The following is a 20088-nucleotide window of genomic DNA, read 5'->3' as shown; positions in this document are numbered from 1 at the left end:
TCAGGTGACAGTGTTGAGTCCCATCACCTCTACATCTGCAGCTTTTCTCCCAGATGAACTCAGGTTTACAGCATGCTGAAAGGCACAGCTCATCAGAACAGGCATTTGTGAGGTTACGCCCCTGGATACAGTAGGCTGGCCATTCGTAGTCTTCTGTACATCTTCTGAATTACAAAGTGAATAAAGAAACACTTGATAGTCTTGTTGACTTCATGGAATGGACACAAACCACAAGATGCATGCAGTGTGCCATTTTGGTGGACTGATAAAACTGGTGCACCTTGACTTCTGGAAACTGCATAGAAGCCATCCAATCAGATTGGACCCTTTGCTTTTTTGCATGCAGCATGCAGCAGACGCAGTGTGAAAGGTCCATGGGCGTGCTGTCTGAGACTATAACTGTACAAACCAGTCCTCTGTGTCACTACTTGAAAAGAATGCTGTTTCATTTTGTCCCTCTTTGCCAAATGTCCCAACAACAAAACAAACCTATGCAATGCTAACTGCATGGCAAGATCTATTACAATAAAAGTCAATGTTGTACAATAAGGTGTACAGCATTAATAGTTGTTGGGAATATGATGACTGCACCTAGTGTGTTTTCCCGTAAACGTTTGAAGACTTGTGAAATGGGCCGGTTGTATGCTTAGACACACCTGCATTTGATCACAGACAGAGGCTCTTGGACTTTTAATGGAGGCCAGGTGGCCCTATAGGAAGCCAGAGGCAGCATTCATGCAAAAACGAGACAAAGAACCAGCGAACATGGGCTCACAATTAAACAGGTGATATGCACCAAGCTAAAGGAACATTATTCAAGAGAAAATAGTTAAACGTAAAGACAAATTCACAAGTTAGAGCAAGTTAGACCAGACCATCTAAAGAAAAAAAAAAAACATCACTGAGGATCTAAATATAAACAGAGCATTAGGAGTCAGTCAAGCAAGTTCATTTATTGTCTTTTTTATACTCTACTGTTTGAATAAGCTGTTCTTGGCATGAGGCCCGGGAATTGGAAGCTGTTAAAGAGAGAGTTCCTATTCTCCTCTCCGTTGGAAGGGCATTGTATCCCGCATTTCCCACATAAAAAAGTGAATCGTCAGAGCCATTGTGAGATCCTGATCAGTGTGTTGCCAGACAAGTATGTTCTTGTTTCTCTCAGATAGAAAAAATAAAAATACAATGATTGCAGGCCAGCTGAAACAAAGGCACATTAATTTTGGGTGTGAAGCAACAGCTCAGAATATGCTGCGGTGAATTGATCTGCATGGTGTAATTATTCATGTGCAGACATACATTATTTGTGGTGAAATAACAGTATTCTGACTTCACATGATATTTCCTTAAATGTGATGAAAGGGATTATCACCTATTAAATTCAGCTTGTTCCCAGCGCAGTCATGGCTCTGTACAACACCATGTTTTCAGATCACACCCCACAATTATCTGGTCTCAATGTAATTGCACTTTTATCTAAGCACATACAAATATGAACAAGCAGATTTATACAGACTCTGTATTCTGGTGGGGAGACATAGAGGAAAAAATTTAATGTTTTTGTGTTTGCTCGCAAAACTTTTGTAATTAAAATAATGTGAGGTAAAAACTATATTTCAGTGCTTTTGTGAGCAAAAGCAAAATTTCTTTGCCAGAGAGCGCAAAGTTTCTTGTGGAACGCAGTAGTTTTGCGAGAGAAAACAATATTTCTCAGCAGAGTGCAACAGATTTGCGAGAGAATGCTTTTGAAGTTTTGAGAGCAAATGCAAAAGCATTGACTTACAGTTTTTCCTCATATCTCATATTTTATTCAATCACCATGTCCCTTTAGGGGCTCCGTGCACTTCCATGTATAGATACAAATAAAAACCCCACTGAGATATTTCTCAAAACATCCTCTTTTGTGTTCCGCAGAAGTAAGAAAGTCTAACATGTTTAGAATGGAGTCAATTATGACAGAATTTTCATTTTTGGATGAACTGTTCCTTTAATAGATGTAAATATGGGTGGTCACCAGGGCCTCTATCAATGTAAGTTTATGGAAATGGTTGTTTTTCATCGTCCACTAGGGAAGAATCACAAATGCAAAACCATTAGGGCTGAAAAGTTTAGCTGTGGACCGCTGGGCAAGCTCAAGGGTCTCTGTAGATAACGCAGGAGCTTCAGTGGACACTGATGGGTAGAGTGCTGCCTGACTCCCACCTGTTTTTGACAGAAACTCTGAAGAATGCTCCTTGTGTGGTAACAGTGATCACACGGTTAATATTCAAAGACCAGTGCCTCATAAAGAAGTCTTTTAAAGTCTCTGACAAAAGCGTGGCCGGCACACAAAGGGACATGACATAACAGGCGATGTATACGGCAGGGACAGAAGAGGACCGGCGAGGTATACGTATAGACAGTCAGGAACAGAAGAGGACCGTGGAGGGTGATCACGTATAGACAGTCATTTGCATAGACATTATCCTTCAGACGCTCAACTCCAAATCAAAAACACTCTGAACAGAGTGAACCAGTGATCCTGATTTCCTCACAAGACTGTGCATATTTGGTAATTTCACAGATTTTGTTATTTTTAAAATATCATTTTTCATTTTTAAATTCTTTGTTTTTTATATTAGTTTGTTTTCGATATAATTCATAATTATTTTACTTACATAGTATCATTCAATCTGTTATCTCATTACATTAGGTAAATGTTACATTATTTTAACGATTTATTTTGTTTGATGTTTGTTTATTTTCATGTATTTATTTATTTAAAGGTATTGTTCACTCTCAGTTATCTCATGACCTCATTTAGGTAAAAATGTACATTATTTTAATTATTTATTTTGTTTGATGTTATGTTAGTTTCTTTTTATTTATTTATTTATTTGAAGATATCATTCACTCTCAGTTATCTCATGACCTTATTTAGGTAAAAATGTACATTATTTGAAATATTTATTTTGTTTGATGTTAGTTTATTTTCATGTATTTATTTATTTATTTAAAGGCATTATTCACTCTCAGTTATCTCATTACCTTGGTTAAGTCAGTTTTATTATTTTAATGTTTTATTTTGTGTGCTATTAGTTTATTTTCAAACTAATTTAATTGATATTTATTTTATTCACTCACTCTCAGTTATCTCATTATCTCACTGTCAGGTTGTATTTCAAATGTGTGCACGTTTTGTTCCCGTTGGGCTGATTAAAAATTTTTTCTGTCTTCTGGGAGCATGAATCGTGTGTTCCTGCCGCCGTACAATCGGACAATCAACATGACAAACAGAAGAAAGAAAACAAGCTCCTAATTTTAGAGGTGGGAAACGAGTGTACGTGATTTGTGGCGTGTAAACCTTTATTACTCTCGCTGACACACTCTGTCTATTCAGGCAACACACATTCATTTGTGCACCCTCTGTTGTGTCCATATCAACCTCATTACACCCCTTTCCCAGTTCGGCTATGCCAGCCGATGATGTCATCCTCATGGAGCCGTTGGCAGGATGCCTCGTATGGCTTGGCCCCTGGAGATGAGGACCCGGAAGATTAGCGCTCCCATCAGAAAGTGCATCCCTCCCAGCGCTACAAAACTGGAAGGCCCTTTTTAGCCCGTCTCAACACTGGTAGGTCCTCAGTGTTTAAAACTGAATGGGAGACATGCTGGGTCTGTGAGGCGGGTATCGGAGGGACTGCTTCTGGGATTAACCCTCCATTATTCACCCCTTCCCCTGCCTCCAGGGTCTGCGGTTCGAGTCTTTCCCGAGGTCTTCTATTCATCTGACACATAATAATGCAGGCCACCATCTGCATGGACTGCTAAGATGTTGGTTAAACAAGATGCTGTTGCACCTTTGACGCACTGGTTTCCGCTTGATCCTGAATTTCCAGGAACATCACCTTTGCGGATATCAGATGACACTGATACAATAAAGTGAGTCGCCGTTCACCTGCATTTACTGAAACAGTTCACCCAAAAATTACAATTGCATCATCATTTTTGTCACCCTTTTTTCTTCTGCTAAACACAAAAGCTAAGTGAATAATGAAAGCATACAGCGACCAGGGGCCAGGGTGAGCTCACCCAAAAAATGAAATCCTCTCATCATTTCATTATTTGTTTCAGCAAATGTTTGAATTAATGAATGCTATGTTGCACGAGCATTTAGACTTATCTCACCAACAGGAAAAAAGAGCTGTAGTGCTTCTAGCCAGAGAAAATGTAAAAAGCACAGAGGGAGCCGTGGTCAGTGAAGGGTGGCCTGCACAGAGATGAGGGGAAACTCAATTTATCATTGCCAAGTTGTTTTGTCAGGCTAAGCACACAGAAGAGACTAAGCTCTAGTTGGAAGCAGTCGAGCCTTGTAGACAATAAAGACAGCAATCAATGCTAATTAGCATTATTAGCAACAATATCCAGCCTCCTGCCTTCCTCTCAGTTTGGACTCTGTTTGGCCTCTCATGGTGGAAAATGTGCTAAAATAAGGAGACCTCGACCAAACCCCTGCAGGATGGAGCCAATGAAAACAGTTCAACACTTCCTCTGTCCACTATCCCTGTGTTTTGCCCAGTGCACTTGACCCTTTAGTGCGCTTCTTTATTGTAGGGCCATGTTGTTTACCCAGAGGAACATTTTATTGCTAACAGGTTGCAGAGGTTGACTCATTAACTTTGCCTCAGATGTTTCTCCTAAAATTCTTCAGCCACAATAAAAAAGAAGGGTCATAAACGACATTTTTTTTTAGCCAATTACATTTATTGCTATGTATTAAAATGTGTTTAATATGCTGTATTCATTAAAATGAAAGCTTAGGGATATATATTTTTTTAATTAATTAATAAAAAAATTTCTCGGGATACATCTTTGATGCATAGTAGGGACATTACAGGTTTTGTTACACAAAAAATCTCACACTAAACCTTTTAACTGCACACATGTGCACGCTTCAAATGTAGAATGACCCAGAAACAAAGAAACAAACAAACAAACAAAGCAGTCAATATTTAAATACAGTGTTTGTCAAAGTTATAAAATAAATGCAGATAGCAGCTCACATCATTTGAACATGTTTGAGCTCATAGTAAAATCTCTGACTTTTGATTGAAGAAATCTAATGAGATTAATTCAAAGCGTGAAAACTGTCTTAAACATAAGCCTCCATCCAGTTTCTGTAATTTTTTCTTTTGGTGTTAACACTGATCTGGTATATAAAAAATATATATATATATATATATATACAAATTATATATAATATATATATAAATATATATATATATATATACAAATGGGCAGATTAAGGTGAACAGGTTTAGATGAAATCAGTCATGTGTCCTTGTTTACACACACACACACACACACACACACACACTCACACACACACACACACACACACACACACACACACACACACACACACACACACACACACACACACACACACACACACACACACACACACACACACACACACACACACACACACACACACACACACACACCATCCTCCCTTGGCTATCTGATGTGAAAATCCAGCTCTAGTCCAAGACTCAAATACAGTCAGATTAAATGGCCATCTTTCAGCAACTCTTCACCTTTTCAGGCAGGAAGAAAAGTAAATAAATAAAACTGCTTTTAGAAAGCCTCTTCTCTGGCCTCACATTCTAACATGAGCCAGAGATTAACGTGAGGTTTAATCCGGCAGACTTTAGGTTATCATGGGTAACTTTAGATCATTCATTGCATGGTCAGCACTCGGTTGTGTGGGTGCAGCTATGTAAACATCAGCCCTGGTGTGTTTGAAACAGAAACAGACGTGGTTGGGTCTGTCCCTCTCTCTCTCCTTCATCTGTCCCAGTGGGCGGGAGTTTAGGAAACCAGCAGGGAGCATGTGGTTGGTGTTGAGGTCTGTTATCCTGTTGTTGATGGTCCACACCTGTCTGTTGTTTTTGGGTCATAAGAGAGCTGGTGGTGGAGACTGTTTGGGACATTAGTATGGTTGATGTTTCATTGGCTGTTTACACTAGAATTAATGAATGATTCACTGTATAAGGAAGTGATGAATGTGTCCACGGCAGTGATGGATGCTGGGGAGCCTTAATTACACTGGCTTGACAAAAAACAACATATTGCTTTTTTTGTAACAACTTTTTTAAAAAGTCCCCCGAGCTCTCGCTTTTACTCAACTTTCAAGCTTCATTCATCAAACTTGACAAAGAACTTCAGCCTTCTCTTGCTCCGCCTGGTATATCTTTTCTAACTGGAATTTCCCATAACAGACCATCAAAAATCAGAAAAATTCTGACTGTAATTCTACTCTAATTGAGTTTTCACGCTACATTTCAGACCATCATCCTGTTCTTATTCGCATGCTCTATTTTTTTTTCAAACGAATCAGACTTGAAGGATTTACTAGTATATGAATGAATGAATATAAGAATGAAGCATTTATATAGCCCTTTATTGTGTATTGCTGTAGACCTAAAGCACTCATGAGGGGGTCTCTCATCAACCACCATATATTTTAGAAAAGATATTTCCAGAATAGATTTCCAGATACCATATATTTCCAGAAAAAGCCCCAGTGTTTGTTTAGAAATGTCCTAGCAAACATCTAACTGTTTATATGTGTCTTTAAAGCCCATTCATATATCATTTGCTGAGATGACCAGAAACCAACAGTAACACCTGAGCAACGATCTAAAACACAGCAGCAACATTCATCTATCTATGTATATATGTTGTATTCCTTTTGTTGCATATACACCTCCATTCAAATGTTTGTGGTCAGCAAGATGTCAATGGTTTTCAAGGCTGCATTTATTCTACATTTTTTAATACATTTTTATAATTAATTTATTGCTTTGATGCGCATCTGAATTTTCAGCATCGTTACTCCAGTTTTCAGTGTCACATGATCCTGCAGAAATCATTCAGATATGCTGATCTGCTGCTCAAGAAATATTTTTTCTCATTCTTATTTTTTAATGAACAGAAAGCTTCAAGAACAGTATTTATTTGAAACATAAATCTTTTGTGACATTATAAATGTATTTACTGTCATTTTTGGTTAACATAATGTTTCCTTGATTAATTAAATAATCCATTTCTTAGAAAAAAGATCCACAAAACTTACTGAACTTCTGAATGATAATAGTCTATAAGTGTAGCCTATATATATATCTAACTATCTACATATCCAAGTATTTAATTGGTGGTCTGTCAGCCTACCCAATCCGTTTTAAATTGTCAAGCAAGAATCCAACAAACAATCTGAGAAACTTTCATTTTCTACTTTAGTATTTCTGTTAGTTATCTTGTCTAATGGTTACTTTTCGAATCCAACATGAATTCTCTTTATATTGCTTTAATAAAGTTAAAATATACATGACAAACTATTAGTTTCGCTTGATGAGACTGTGAGGTCAAATCATTTTGGCTGGGATACTGAGAGCAGCAGCACTCGGCCACTGGGCTCAACAGTGTCTTTGTGTGGTCAGCTGGGGTCATCTACAGTCAGCTCCACTGAACCACAAACAGACACACTTATAGGACACTGAGGTCTGCTTGAGGCGTTTGTTTAAACAACAGGCTATGCTTGATTACCCCATATATCTCAGTTCTAATGAGTTCATTCAAATGGAGCACAGATTGAGTACGAGATCTATGAGCTCAATCTCTGCTTTGGCCCTTTTATCGTTTGACACCTCACAGTCATATGTGACCCAGGACCACAATTTTCTTTTTGAAATTGAGATTTATACAGCATCTGAAAGCTGAATAAATAAGCTTTCCATTGATGTATGGTTTGTTAGGATCGGACAACATGTGGCCGAGAAACAACTATTTGAAAATCTGGAATCTGAGGGTTCAAAAAAATCTAAATACTGGATAAAATTGGATAGTCAGTTAAGTTTTAAAATGCATATTGACAAATTAATTTCCAAACTTAAGCTAAAACTTGGTTTTTATAACAGAAACAGAACCTTATTTTCATTTAATGCTAGAAAATATCTGGTATCTGCAACATTTCTACCTTTGTTGGATTATATATGAATGCCCCAACACATTACTTAAAAAAACTTGATATAGTTTTCCATAGTGCTTTACGTTTTATTACTGGGTGTAGCTATCAAACGCATCACTGCATTTTATATGAGAAGGCAGAGTTACCATCCTTGCATACCCGAAGAGGTTTTAATTGGTATTGTTTTTTATTTATAAGTCGATTTGCAGTCTTAATCCAATTATTTGTCTCTCAATTTCTCAAATTCCAACGGACGCTACAAACTCCGCTCAAAATGATTTGATGAATCTGAAAGTTCCTAGGGTTCGAACAGAGATAGGGAAAAAGGGTTTTACAGATAATGGTCCTCTTGGAATTACCTACAGGGTACCCTAAAGCTTACCACGTTACCGTCACTAAATGAGTTTAAGCTACTTTTAACAAATTACATGTTTGTATCCTTGGTAAATTGTTGTTGTGGTTTATGAGTGTGTTTTTTATGTTTTTTGTTGTATATTGTATAATTTGTATAATTTGTTGCCCTTCTTGGCCAGGTCACTCTTGTAAAAGAGATTTTAATCTCAATGAGTTTTAAAACCTGGTTAAATAAAAAGAACTGAACTGAATATCTCTTATGGTTTTAAATATGTACGAAATATCTCTTATGGTTGCATTTATTTGATCAAAAATACATTTAATATTTTTGTGGATTTTTCAGGATTCTTGGATAGAAAGTTCAAAAGAACAAAATTTATTTGAAATAGATTTTTTTTATAACATTGAAAATATATTTACTGTAATTTTTGATCAATTTAGTGCATCCTTGCTGAATAGCAGTGCTAAATTCTTAAATAATTCTTATATGTGTGTGTTTGTGTGTAAAATAAAAAGCTATACAGCTTACAGATATGTTGTTGGCAAAGACAATACAAGAATACAATTAAGAATAGAAAGTTAACGAGAACTTCTTTACATAACAGGAAACCCTTCTTTTTCAAATCTAATTACCTTAAGCCATTATTATATCAATGCTATGGCATTACTATGACTGTGTTATGTATTAGTCTATTGCCACCCAGACTGGTGATATAAAATGAAAAGGAAGGACATTTTAGAGGTCGAGCAAATTATAATAATGATTTCGAACACAATGCATTGACCAAGAACGTGCATTAAGAAGGTAAACTGGGTCAGTTTTGATGCTGTCTTTAAATACACCTATTAAATTGATTTCACAGACTCCTAAGTATTACATTTCTAAGTGCTCTGGTGTGCATGTAAAACTAACTAAAACTAGGTGATGTCAGAAGAGAGATTCACAACAGGAAGAAACCCTTGGGCTGTAGAGGTGAGCTCCCACTGAGTAATCACTGAATTTAGGCATGACTTTTATTATTTTAACCTTTGACACCAGGGCAGCAAAATCCCCTGGGTCTTTACACAAAATAGACACACTGCTTTAAATGGAGCGTGTTTAACCTGCACCGACTGGACTGAAAACCTATAAACTGGTAATTGAGAGCTTTCAAAAATACAGAGCTGGCACTGTACATGGTCACATGCCATTGTCATGCTGAAAGAAACCCGTTCCACATGGACAAACCCCTCACAGCCCTTATGCATCAGAAACATGTGGTGTTGGGGAAAATCATTGGGCTGTCAGCTCTGTTCAGCACATCTGCCACCAAACACAAGACATACAGCAGATGCTGCAGGGAAGACAAACTATGACATCAGGTTATTTATAGAGTCTTAAAGTACCCATATTATGCTTGTTTACAAGTTCATAATTTTCAGCTGGACCAGTCTGATTGTGCTTGTAGCGTTTGTCGGAAATGTAACCCCACTAAGCTGGTTTTAGCTCCCGAGGCTTCATGAGCAGCTGTAAACAGTACTATGGTAACCAGCCAGAGTCCCATAATGAGAGCGTATCCTCAAAACAGCAAAATCACTTACAACTGTTGTTTGAGGGCGGGCCAAAGCAGCCAGTAGGCAGGCATTATGCAAATGTCTGAAAACATGCTTAAGTAACTAAGTCACAGAAATGATGGCAGGACTACAAACGAAAAGTTTAAGGCACCTGTTTTCTGTTGGAGAGCTGAACTCTCTTTGGTTGCGGACTTTGTGTTTTGTAACTTTGCAGATTGTTTACATGCACAAGCACATTACACACTAAAAGAAAGATAAAATAAAAACACGTAATAGGTGCCCTTTGTTAATGCCATGCTGTTAACAAGAACATGTAAGAACTGGACATTTTCTGTAAATGTCAGTGGTTGCTTACTGGTCCAAGTTAAAAGAGTCCACACTGTAAAACATTATTGTGATTTTAACATTAAAAGACTGTAAAAACCTGTTAACTGATTAACAGTAAATTTCCATACTATATTAGGTGAATACATGCAATTACATTTAATGTAATTTTACAGTAAAATACTGTTAAAAATACGATTTTTGAAAGTGAACAAGAAAAAGTCATTGTATAATTTACAGTGAAAAAACGTAAATTGACATTCCCAGAATTCCCTGCATGACACTTCACATTTGATGTTTTTTTTTTGAAATAACATTGTAACAATAAAAACTCCATAATCACGGGAAGAAGGAGGCGGCGGGAAGAAGGAGGCGGGAAGAAGGAGGCGGGAACCGGCGAACACTCAAATAAAACTTTAATAACCAAATAAACATAAAATAGCGCGACAGCCCCTCACGGGCGACTGAGGCGCACAAACAAAAACCAAACCACAAAATAAAGCCCAGGCCTGGTCCTCTCTTGTCCTTCACTGTCGTCGCTCCTCTTTTATATCCTTCCGATCTCCTCCGTGGGACTCGAGACCGGTGAGTGGAGCAGGTGTCGCTCATTTCCCAATCACTCCACCGGCCTCGCTCCGTTCCCACGGCTCTCGGCCCCGCCCCACTCGTCACAAACATGTTTCTTCTCAGTTTTGTCTTGAACTGCTGGTTTCGTCTGGTCAGAGGAGAACTGGCCCCCGACTGAGCCTGGTTTCTCCCAAGGTTTTTTCTCCATTCTGTCACCGATGGAGTTTTGAATCCTTGCCGCTGTCTCCTCTGGCTTGCTTAGTTGGGGACACTTCATTTACAGCGATATTGTTGACTTGATTGCAAATTATTGCACAGATACTATTTAAACTGAACTGAGCTGCATGATGACATCACTGAATTCAATGATGAATTGCCTTTAACTGTCGTTATTGACACACTGTTTTCCTAATTAATGTTGTTCAGTTGCTTTGACACAATCTGTTTTGTTTAAAGCGCTATATAAATAAAGATTTCTTGACTTGACTTGACTTATCAGTTGTGTACATTAGGGTTTAATCTTACATCCAATGTTGTTCAGTTTTGCATTGCATTAAATGTTTATTGCATTTCAGTATCATGTGAGTCACCAAGATGGGGTTTAGTGTTTGTGTGAATGACACTGTGCACCTTCTGTATATAAATATTGCCCTCTGCATCTCGTAGAAAAGCTGTTTGTGATGAGCTTTTCTTCATCATGTGACTTTCTCATCACCACCAGTTTTTGGTGGTTATCAGTGGATTACAATGGTTCAAATCAGATATTAGTACTTCAATATGTTGGTTTATTAACATTACATCAGTTAATGAAATACAGTATTTTATTGTGAATTTAAGTTAAGTCTGTAAAACCTAAATACTGCTACCATATTTTTTACAGTGAAATTCTGGCAACCACAGCTGGCAACCATTTTACCGTAAATGTCACAGATTTTTTTTTTACCAGTGAACCCAAGGCTCTAGATCTGGTTTGGGTCCGTTTTTCAATGAAAATCTCACAGTTCTGCGAGACACAGAGGACATACAAATCTAAACAGAATAAAAGTCAAACTAATGCCACCTAACTCGTGACAGGATGTTTTCACTGCTTTTCAGGGAACAGGAAGAAGTTCCCTCCTAAGGCAAGATTCATGCCGCTTTTTACTATCTGAGCAAGACCTCCAACAAAAGCTGCAGACAGAAATAACCTTTACCAGACTTAATCTTGATTAATGAGGTAAATAACATTTGGAGTGAATACTTCACTGGATGGACCTCTTTATTTGTATTCATTCAGTGCACATCAAAGACCCTCTCTACAGCCCCTATAGGACCAATGAGAGATCACAGACAATGGGACAGGTTCATTTAAGAAGCCCGGCACATGCAATTAAACCAAAGCAAATCAGGAGGGTCTGCTTCTGCAGGGTGGTCTTAGTCTCCCTCTGTTTTGGGTAAAGTCTTTTGTGGCATTATACTTTAAAAACTAACCCTAAAACAATACTCTGTTCATTAAAAACACTCTGAGAAGAAAATCAGAAAAGGATTTCTGGAGTATCACGTGACACTGAAGACTGGAGAAATGATGCTGAAAATTCAGCTTTGATCACAGGAATAAATTACTTTTTAAAATATATTCAAAAATAAAAGAGCTATTTCAAATTGTTATTATATTTTAGACTTTGTTTTTTATCAATTAAATGCAGCTTTGGTGAGCATATAAGAGACTTCATAAAAAATATTTCAAAATCATAATGTTTCCAAAGTTTTGACGAGTACACTGTAAAAAAAAAATCCTAATTTTACAAAAAAAAACATGATTTTTTTCCCAGGTTGTTTTCTTTTATTAAAATTGTAGTCAAACTCTGTAAAATTATCTCTTAATGAACTACTCGGCTGTTATTTTAATTATTAAGACACTGAAGACAAATTACAGTAATTCATGTTTTTATACAGAAAAATTACTGTATTTTTAAATACTGTATTTTAATTTTTTTTTTTTGTAATTTCGAAAACACTGTTATTTTACAGTTATTTCCTAAATTATTATGATCAAAAACCTTCCCTGTAAATAAAAAAAGAAAGAGGTAAAAACATCACAGGGTACCAAACCTAAACAATAAAATTTAAGTAAAATCTCCTTATTTAAATAAGCCAACAACATGGGTATTTCCTAATTATTACTATCAAACACCTTCACTGTAAAAATAAATAAAACATCACGTGACTGACTTTATTTCTTTCATACAAAACTTCTTATTAAGAATTGAGGTTTATATGTTGATGTTTTATTGAACATAACAAAGCTTGAACTCACCATTATGGAGATAAGTGTTTGCTTTAGTCCGGCTCTTGATGCTTGACTGTTTAACATCAGTTTTTCTCCAGCTGCTGTAACTGTGTTTCTAAAGCACATTTGTTATAGCAAATACTGCAAGAGAAAATCTGACCAGATGAAGTTGGTGATGCATCATCACATAGTGGCTTGATTCACTGATCTCACCAGGAGTTTTATCTTTGAGTATGTTAGTTGACAGTTTTGTATTATTTACAATATATTAATACATGTAATAGCTCTCTTACAGTTGTTACAGCTCAGACAAACTGTCTGCTAAACTGATATGGAATAAGTTAAAGATCATGACCTCCTACTAATGCTTCTTTGACTCCTGGACAGTCTAAGGGTCAGGCTAGGCTACTGATGATCTCCCTGGTTGCACTTAAATCTGTGGTCAAATTCGAAAGACTCCATCAGTCACATAGTTGGACACAGAACAGCAATGCAAAAATCAAGATCAGTGGCTAATTGGTGTTTCATGATTGACAGCAAGAGGATTTCATGTTGTTTTGTCTATTGGTAAACACTCTGTGATGCTGCAATCATAAAAGGGCAGTGGACGTTGCCATTAAGACCAAAAGGAAAGCACCTATGAACCGTGAGGTGACAGAAAAGTGCAAAATGTTGCCAGATTCCTGCAGCCTAAAAAGTTCACACCCAACCAAACAATTACATAACTGCTTTTGATTCAGTTTCAAGAAACGTTCAAAACACTTTCAAACTATGCAGTATTTACTTTATATAGCAATGCACAAAATACTTTGAATTTTGCTCAAGTTTTACAGTCACGTAATAACACGTGCATTACCTAAAAGGTCTTACATTTTCTTGTACCTTAAAGTCTAAATCAAGTTATTTATTCTCCCTGGAGTAGAAATGCATTTGTAGCCAGGATTAAAATCAGTATAACCCCCATAAATCACAGTATATACATAAAATATGCTTTCATACTTGTCTAAATGATCACATAGTCGACTCAACACTTTTTATGTGATGGGATATTAAAACTCTTTAACCCAGCATGTGCTGTTGGAATTCAAAGATGAATAAAAACAGAAGGAGCACACTTTGTTATAACGCCCTTTCCTTTGGCTTCCTTTCTAGACATTTCCAAGTTGCTTTCAGCCAACCCAGTTTCCTCTGTCTTCTTTTCTCACAGGCACAAGAAACCAGGCCACAGTTGTGCTGTGAATGTACAGTAGGCAACACACACAGAACATCAGTCAGATGCCACAGAGACCCAAGAACAATCCTCAGAAGGAAACTGATACTGGTCACACTATTGTGATGATAAACTCTGCTTTTAGTTTCTTGACCCATAGTTAAAATGGACTTGGTCCATCAATATGCTGACAATAGATTACGCCCTCTATTCGCTTTTATAAATCTGACCCTGTTTCCTGATATTTATACAGCGTTGAGAAACATAAACAGGATAGCATACCTAAGGAGGAAAAGGGCTGGACCACAATTATATCATCCATGATGACAGTGAATTGACACAGTATTACATGTTAAAATTTCAAATGGACTGAAATACATTTTTACATTAATAAAAGGTGAATGGAGCTTGCATACGCAAAATGTGATGGTTGGATGTTGTGGGCATTATGTTGTTACAAAAATGGTTTAATAAATCACTGTTTCCTCAAAACTACAGCTACAACAAATATTTGCAAACATTGTGTGGCTGAAACTACAGCTACAGTGGTTACAAGCCATTTTCTTATTAGTTGACATCTGAACTTTAATAGATGGAGTAAAATCTACATCTTTCATTTCAATCTGTATAAACTTCATTCTATGTCTTTTTGTTTGTAGAATAAAAGCACGGCTCCCTTTTGAATGGTCTCTCTCATTGTATTAACACACTTAAGGGGAAACTCCTGTTTACTCTGATACTGAAGCCTGATTCAATTCCTTTTCTCAGGGAACTCAGTTTATGTTAGTAATCGGAGTGTTTTTGAATATGTGTAAATGTGCTCTAGAGCAGTGTTTCTCAACTGGTGGGTAGTGACCTAAAAGTTGGTTGCAAGACCGCTTTGAGTGAGTGTAAAAAAATAAACAACTTTAACAACAGAAAACATAATTCTAAATGCTTTTCTGATGTGAGGCTTTTGTTTTGAAAGACGTTAATGAAAACTGATGAAACTTCTGTCAGATGCTTGAAAAAAAAACCCGCACTGTCCAGATTCAGTATCTGTGGTAAGATGAGATGTTGTTAGGCTTAATGTCAGTGCCATTATTCTATCGTTATTTTTGTAACTTGTTACGAACTAAAAAAGTCTCTCACCTCAGAGAAACTAACTATCCTGTCCTGTCAGAAGTTATACTGTTCTCATAGTGTGCAGTCTTCAAATGTACAATAGATTTCAGGGAACAGTCACAAACAGCTAGTTTATTTAAACAGTGATGCATTATACTAGTTAAAGGGTTACTCCACCCCAAAATGAAAATTTTGTCATTATTCACTTACCCCCATGTCGTTCCAAAACCCGTAAAAGCTTTGTTCATCTTCGGAACACAATTTAAGATATTTTGGATGAAAACCTGGAGGCTTGAGACTGGCCCATAGACTGCCAAATAAATTACACTGTAAAGGTCCAGGAAAGTAAGAAAAGCATACTCAAAATACCACAACTGACACAACCGTAACATTATGAAGACATTATAAAACAATTAGAACACTAATTAAAAAAAAAAAAAACAAAAAAAACAACAATATCCAACAATCAGGAAGATTAGACCCTTCCTGTCAGAGCAAGCCACCCAACTTCTTGTCCAAGCTCTTGTTCTCTCCAGACTGGACTATTGTTAATGCTCTCCTGGCGGGCCTTCCTGCATGTTTTATCAAGCCTCTACAACTGATCCATTTATGCAGCAGCGAGGGTTTTTCTTCAATGAGCCAAAAAACATGTCATGTTACTCTTCTCCTCATCAGGTTGACACTGGCTACCAGTTATTTGCCCTGCTCCACATCAAATTCAAGGTACTGATGCTGCCTACAAAACGACCACTGGCACGGCGCCAACTTACCTAAACTCATTAGTTCAATCTTACGCACCCTCCAGAAGTCTGCGCTCTGCAAGTGAACGATGCCTGTGGGCTCCATCCCAAAGAGGTTAAAAATCACTCTCACTGACTTTTTTCCTGGACTGCTCCCAGCGGGTGGAATGACCTCCCGATCTCAACTCGAACAGCTGAGTCTTTACTCATTTTCAAAAAACATCTAAAGACAAAAATGATGAAAGTGCTTTAGTTATTGCAGTTTCTATTGTACGGAATGTGAAAATAGAGACACCAGCCACCATAGTCCAATGTTTACCGGGAGCCAGAGCGCCTGACATCTTAGCAAATTTAAAAGTGCTGGCTAATGCTAAACGTAAATACAGTAAGATTGTTGTTCACGCCGGCGTTAATGATGTTCGACTTCGCCAGTCGGAGATCACTAAAAATAACATTAAAGAGGTGTACTTGAACTTGTAAGTACGATGTCAGACACTGTAATATGCTCTGGCCCCCTCCCTGCTTACCGTGGTGATGAGATACATAGCAAATTCATCACTCAATGGCTGGATGTCTAAGTGGTGCACGCAGAATAACATGGGTTTTATTGACAATTAGACAAGTTTTTGGGACAGACCTGATCTGTTGAAAAGAGATGGTCTTCATCCCTCCTGGGGTGGTGCCGCTCTTCTGTCCAGAAATATGGCACATAGTCTTAGAGTTTGTACTTGACTAACTGGGGCACAGGTCAGGAAGCAGACAGACTGGCTAAACCAACCGTCTGCTAGCCGCCTCCAGTCACAGAAGTCAGTTAATTCTCAGCACATAGAGACTCTTTCACCTAGATATCACACTATAGAGACTGTGTCTGTTCCCCAAATACAAAAAACGTCCAAACCAATTTAAGAGCAACAATTTAATTGAGGTTCAACAAATAAAAAACAGATGCAATATGGATAAACAAATAAAAAAGCTTGGCTTATTGAATATCAGGTCCCTTTCTACAAAAGCACTTTTTGTAAATTATATAATCACTGATCATAACCTAGATGTGCTCTGTTTGACAGAAACCTGGCTAAAACCTGATGAGTACATTATTTTAAATGAGTCTGCCCCCCAAGATTACTGTTATAAACATGAGCCGTGTCCAAAAGGTAAAGGGGGTGGCGTTGCTTCAGTTTATAACAATATTTTCAGTATTTCTCAGAGGGCAGGCTTCAAGTATAACTCGTTTGAAGTAATGGTGCTTCATATAACATTGACCTTGTCTCAGACGACCACCGGGACAAGACCACAGGAAACTGTTGAGTCCTCTGCACAATCTGACTTTGCTGCAGCCTGGAATTGAACTGCTGTTTTCGTCTGTTCAGAGGAGAACTGGCCAACCGACTGAGCCTGGTTTCCCCAAAGGTTTTTTCTCCATTATGTCACCGATGGAGTTTTGGTTCCTTGCCGCTGTCGCCTCTGGCGTTGCTTAGTTTGTGGACACTATGATGACATCACTGAATTCAATGATGAACTGCCTTTATGCATAGATACTATTTAAACTGAACTGAGCTGGATGATGACATCACTGAATTCAATGATGAACTGCCTTTATGACAACATTTTGCATTATTGACACACTGTTTTCCTAATTAAAGTTGTTCAGTTGCTTTGACAATATGTTTTGTTTAAAGCGCTATATAAATAAAGGTTACTTGACTTAACTAATAGATTATTGTACAGATGAACCCAATCTGATTGCAGATTTGGAAAGTACTGTTTATACTCTAAACTTTGCAATCCAGTTCAAGTAATTGTTTACATGCATTACATCTACAAACAAAAATAACTAACATTTTTTAATGTCAGTTGCTGAGAGAGAAACCCACTGTGAGCATGTCAGTCAGAACAGAGAAGGTATTATTTAAGGTCTCATAGTTTGAAGTAGGGCACCTCTTACAATATTTGTAACACTCCAAAACTGCTACCAAACAACATGATAAGAGAAGATAATTAGCGCCTGAACCAATTAAACAGGACAGTATTGTCCTTGGGCAAATAAATAGGGTGATTTCTGCACTCAGGCGGTACTGGGATGAGCCACTGACTGAACACATTGTTCTCTTGATGCTCTTGCCTTGCAAGGTGGGCCGGTTATGTAACTGCAGTGATAAGGGGGGCCAAGGGTAAGGGTACTGTTCATTTGTTAAGAACAGAAGCAAAGTGAATGACTTTGTGATGGGAATGAGACACAGTGTTGGCTTGTTTGGACATGTTTCAAATATGCCATATGACTCCTGCTGGTGATTGAAACGAAATAGAGTGGTGCTTATATCAGCTAATATGACCTGTGTTACGAAATCATTATCAAATCATTTTTGAAGGCATGCATTGCTTTAATAAGTGGATAATTGGAAGAGGTGGAGAACATCAGTTAGCTAAGCACGTCAGCATTGATGCCTCTGACATTAAAGAGTTTACATGTGGAGTCTGCAGGCATACCATTATTTACCTTCTTTTAAAGGAGTGGAAAAACCCTGCACAGAATAAACTGGTAATATTTCTTCCAAAAGAAACCTTTTACCCACTCACTTCTTAAAACTTCCCTGAAATGATTTAAGAACATAATGAAACGGCACTGATCATTCTGTAAGTTTCTGTCAGCACTTGTAATCCTGTCTGAACTGACTACACATCTCTCTGGGCTTTCACTGCAGTTCACCGTCACACTGCTGGAAAGGATACGTGGCAAAGCCAGGATCAGTGGAGTTTTTCATTTGAAAGCACATCAAGTGAAACAGACAGTATTTCCTGACCTCACAGAAAGACAAATCTGTTACCAAAAGAGCGTCTCACAAAAACAACAAAGATGCAGACAAAAAGAACAGGGGAACAACCTTGCAGTGCAGTTTGCAGTTTTTCTCTGACTGCAGCCGAGTAGAAAGATCAGTGTGGTTAAGCAACTCTGCAATTGTAAAGATCTCAATAGAATATTTTGATGTAAACATAATGTTCTGATGTAAACCATACAAATTCGATGCCCTAACAGTTTTCCCTGAGGTAGAGGAGTGGCAAGTGCGTCTGTGGTTGGGTGGAGACAAGTTATGCAACTCAAAGTTATGAGGGTAAACACCCACAATAACATTTCTAACACCTTGATAAATATTGTCCAGGTGAAGGAGGAGCAGACAATCAATTAGGAATCTGTTGGGAGATTACTGAAAATATTTAACTCCTGACACTCACTGAAAAAGTGTTTTCAGCTGGACTAAATATCTAAGTTCTCCATTTCGTCACTGGACCATAGATAAGTTGAATCCTAAATGACATATGCACTTATACTTTATGTACTTATGCACTATGTACTCAGCTGTATAGTGTATGAATTTTATAAGGTTATTCTGTCATTCATAATCAGGGTCTGATAGCCCCTCCAGCTCCTCTATGTACATAAAACTTTAACAGCTGAGTGCAAGAAGTGTCAATTTTTTCAGTTAATTAAGTGTGTCATCTGGATATTTAAAGTGCACTTCTTAATTTTGAAATTTTAAGTGTGAACGCACTTCTCACACTACCAACACCACAAAATTGTATCGAAAAGTATGCAATAAATATGCAAAATGGGATGCACCTAGTTTATATATATATATATATATATATATATATATATATATATATATATATATATATATATATATATATATATATATATATATATATATATATATATATATGCATTTATTTTTGTATTATGTATATATTATTTTGGATAAGTTTGAAAGTGTTCAACCCTGTTACACAGCCCTCATGTTGATGGATTTCATTATGTTCTTCCACTGATCTTTGAAATTAACAACACTGCAAAAAACAAAACAAATTAAAATAAACAAATTAAAAATAAGAGAAGAACAGGTTTGACAGTTTGGAGACAAATGTTGTTTTGTACTTATATTTCCCATAAAATAAAGTTAAA

This window comes from Cyprinus carpio, chromosome A14 (genome assembly GCF_018340385.1).
Source record: "Cyprinus carpio isolate SPL01 chromosome A14, ASM1834038v1, whole genome shotgun sequence".
Lineage (NCBI taxonomy): Eukaryota > Metazoa > Chordata > Actinopteri > Cypriniformes > Cyprinidae > Cyprinus > Cyprinus carpio.
Note: the sequence above shows the minus strand (reverse complement) of the source record.